Source organism: Macrotis lagotis, chromosome 7, assembly GCF_037893015.1.
Source record: "Macrotis lagotis isolate mMagLag1 chromosome 7, bilby.v1.9.chrom.fasta, whole genome shotgun sequence".
NCBI lineage: Eukaryota > Metazoa > Chordata > Mammalia > Peramelemorphia > Peramelidae > Macrotis > Macrotis lagotis.
The window spans coordinates 157,206,758-157,211,303 of record NC_133664.1 but is presented as its reverse complement, the minus strand read 5'-3'; positions in this window follow the sequence as shown (position 1 = coordinate 157,211,303).

Sequence of the window (4,546 nt, the reverse complement as noted above, 5' to 3'; positions counted from 1 at the left end):
AATGAACATGAATGAACAATCACTGAACAATCAAGGGATTAAATAATGATAAAATGCTCACATTCAATTATGGGGAGATGATAAACATGTCCTTTGGGAACTCTACCATCATCAGAAATCATAGAGGGAGTTAATTAGACAAGACTTGGTTCTGTTCTGTTGTGATGACCTTAGGAATGGAAAGATGACAAGAGACGAATATACTGGGGGAAGAGGGAAAGGGAATAGAAATTTAGAAAAAAATATCTCACAATCAGGATGTGCACAAATAAAGAGGAAGGGGTGATGGAAATAGCTGACACTTCATCCTTTCATTTGAATTAATTAAAGAAGGGGAAATACATACAAACATAAAGTTGAGTACAAAAATACTTTACTCAACAGGGAAATAGGAAGGAAAAGGAGAAAGGAGAAAATGAAGTTAGAGAAAAGACAGATCAAGGACAGTATTAGTTCTAAGAAAAATAAATCTACTTATAAATAGGTGAAAATATTTATAATATTTGTGAGGTGGCAAAGAATGGGAATCTGAAGGGTACTCATAAATTGGAAAATGTCTCAAAAAGTAATGATATATTCATGTGATAGAGTATTACTGTTCTGTAAGAAATGATGAAAGTGCTTTTTCTTTTTTCTTTTTTTAATTAAATATTTATTCTCATTTTGTACAAATAATTTTTTTACATTAATAAAATATTCTTGTTTTAGAGTAAGTGAAATACCCCTTCCACCCATAAATATAGACTTGCTTGAGCAATAAAGTAAAGGGCAGAGAAAAAAAATTAAAATTAAAAAAAATAATAGTGATAACTGTAGGTATGGCCAGGTGGCGCAAGCACCAGCCCTTGAGCCATGAGTACCTGAGCCCACATCTGGACCTATACACCCAACAATCACCCAGCCATGTGACATGCAAGCCACCCCAACCCCATTGCCCTGCAAAAACCAAAAAGAAAAAAAAAGACCCAAAATAAAATAAAATAGTAATAATAGTAGGGGTGACTGGGTGGTGGACAGAGCATTGGCCCTTGAGCCAGGAGCACCCGGGTCCAAATCCGGCCTCAGACACCAAAGATCACCCTGCTATGTGGCCCCAGGCAGGCCACGCAGCCCCATTTGCCCTGCATCCTCCCCCAAATAATAATAATAATAAATGTGCTTGAGTCTTTGTTCCAACACCAACAACTCTGTCATGGGTGGATCACATTCTTTATGATAAGTCCATGGCAAAAGTTACTTCCATATTTTTCCACCACTGCCATTGCTGATCGCAACTCCCTCCTTTCATATTTCTCCACTACCATGTACTATATTTTCTCTCTCCTTTCACTCTGACTCTGCTGTAGGGTAGTTGAGTGGCGCAGCAGACAGATCCGTGGTCCTGGGGCCAAGAGGCCCTGAGCCCACATACCACTCCTTAGGCCCAGCATCCACCTGGCCCTATGGTCCTGGACAGGCCTTCCAATCCCAGCCCCTTGCAAGAAGTAAAAAAAATGTGTTATATCTGACCACTCTCCCCCCATGGTCAATCCTCTCCTCCATCACTCACATACCCCCCTTCCCCCTGTCCCCCCACCTTACTCCACATGTCTATATCCTATTGAGTATATATGCTGTCGCCTCTCCTAGCCACGTCTGATGAGAGCAAAGATTCCCTCATTCCCCCTTGCCTTCCCCCCTTCCATATCATTACAATAGCTCATTGCAATAAAGAAAAATCTTATATGAAATATCTTGGCCCATTCCCCCTCTCCTTTTTTTTCTACCATTACATTTCCCTTTTTACTATTGACTCCATTTTTACACCATATTTTATCTTCAAATTCAGCTTTCTCCTGTGCTTCATCTATAAAATCTCCTTCTACCTGCTCTGTTAACTGAGAAGGTTCATATGAGTATTATCAGTGTCATTTTTCTATACAGGAATACATGCAGTTCATCATCATCAAGTCCCTCATATTTTCCCCTTCTCCTCCAATCTCTATGTTTCACTTGAGTCCTGTATCTGAAGATCAAACCTTCTGTTCAGCTCTGGCCATTCCAACAAGAACATATGAAATTCCCCTGGTTCATTGAAAGTCCATCTTTTTCCCCTGGAAGAAGACATTCATTTTTGCTGGGTAGTTGATTTTTGGTTGCATTCCAAGCTCTTTTGCCTTCCGGTATATAATATTCCAAGCCCTATGAGCTTCCAATGTAGTTGCTGCTAAGTCCTGTGTGATCCTGACTGCAGCTCCACGATATTTGAACTGTGTCCTTCTGGCTGCTTGTAATATTTTCTCTTTGACTTGGGAGTTCTGGAACTTGGCTATGATATTCCTAGGGGTTTGTTTTTTGGGATCTCTTTCTCGGCGGGATCAGTGGATTCTATTTCTATTTTGCCCTCTGCTTCTAGAATATCAGGGCAATTTTCCTGTAGTAATTCTTTGAAAATGATGTCAAGGCTCTTTTCCTGATCATGACTTTTCAGGTATTCCAATAATTTTTAAATTATCTTTCCTAAGTCTGTTTTCCATATCAGTTGTTTTTTTCAATGAGATATTTCACATTTTCTTTTAATTTTTAATTTTTTTGATTTTGAAGTATTGATTCCTGATTTCTGGTAAATTCATCAATCTCCCTGAATTCTATTCTTTGTCTGAAGGATTTGTTTTCCTCAGAGAGTTTTTTATTTCTTTTTCCATCTGGCCAATTTTGCTTTTTAAAGCATCCTTCTCCTTCATAACTTTTTGAACTGTTTTATCCATTTGACCTAAGCTGGTTTTTCGCATGCTATTTTCTTCAGCATTTTTTTGGATTTCCTTGACTAGGCTGCTGACTTCATTTTCATGTTTTCCCTGCATCTCTCTCATTTCTTTTCCCAGCTTTTCTTCTAACTTCCTCATTTGATTTTCAAAGTCTTTTTTGAGCTCTGTCATAGCCTGAGCCCAATTTCTGTTTTTTCTTGGAGTCTTTAGATGCAGGAGTTTGTGCTTCCTCATCTTCAGACTGAGAATTTTGATCCTTCTTGGGCTCATTTGCAAAATATTTCTCAATGGTCTTCCTCTTTTTGCTCTGCTTGTTCATTTTCACAGACTTAGCCTGTTTTGGGGTGATTCCTGAGTTTTGGGGGCACTCCCACAAGTGTCTCAGTATGTGAGGCTCTGTCATCCCTCCTTGTCTGTGAATGACCATATGCACCCCGCCTCTGCCACGGGGCTAAGGTGGGTTGGGGGGCCCTGCTGTTCTATTGGGGGGTGGACCTAGAATGCAATCAGGATCTGAATGTGTTCAGAACCCCAGAGTACTGTTCCATGGGCAGAGCTCAGCAGTCTCTCTCTCTTCACTCCCCTCCCTAGCCCTCGGGGCTCCTGCTTACCCGCTCTGCCTGCTTCTGTTTCCTGGATCTGGACTGTGGTGGCCATGCTGCTCCCTGTGGCAGAGGTCCCCCACTGTTCCCCCAATTTGTGCCCAGTGCTCCCTGGGGAGTAGATCAGGAACCTCCCCACCTCCCCCCCCCCCGGCCATGATCCGCAGCTCCCAGCACCCTGGGGTTGCCTCCAGGAGGCTGAAGTTCTTTCACTGTGGCAGGCCACCCCTCTGGTGGCTGCCCCTCCAACCCCAGGGAGCAGAGCCTTTCTGCTCTTTTCCAGGTTACCTTGAGTAGGAGAACTGCCTCACTGGGTCCCTCTGTGGGTTCTGTCTTTTGAAAATTTAGTTAGAGTCCTTAGCTTATGAGTTTTATGAGAGAACGCCTAAGACTCGATCCTTTCTTGTCGCCATCTTGGCTCCACCCCCGAAAGTGATTTTTTCAGAGAAACCTGGAAAGATTTGTGTGAACTGAAGCAGCATGAAGTGAACAGAACTAGAGCAACTTAAACAGTGACAACAATAGTGACAAACAACTGAAAGAATTAGGAACTCTGACCAGTGTAATGATCAATAAAGATTCCAGAGAACGCATTAATCCAGAGAACGCTCTTGTTAGAGAGGTGAACACAGGGAAGCAGCAAAGGAAGCAAACAAGCTAGGATGCAAGCCAGCTCAGCCCTTCAGTGAAGTGTTCAATCCCAGAACCATCTGAGCTTCATTATCACAGTTGTGGGTTTAGAGGATCTTGGGGTCCCTCTCAGAAGTGTGAATGTGTGAGAGTTGATAAATTTGTGTAGTTATGTCTGTTTTTATTTTGAGTTTGTCAATCTATAATCAATAGCCTTTAAAACTAAAAAGGCAGGGGGCAGCTAGGTGGCACAATGGATAGAGAACTGGCCTTGGAGTCAGGAGTACCTGAGTTCAAATGAGGCCTCAGACACTTAACCTAGCTGTGTGGCCTTGGGCAAGCCACTTAACCCCATTTGCCCTGCAAAAACCTAAAAACAAAACAAACAAACAAAAAAAAAAAACTAAAAAGGCAGGGAGATAGAAAATGCCTATAAATATCTACCAAGATAGATGGCTCAAATAGATAAGTTTCCTCTCTAAGGACCCTATCAAACTTGGGTTTGATAAACCATGACATTTTTAATGATAATTTGCTGATAGTGTTCATTTGCCCCCATGTGGTTAT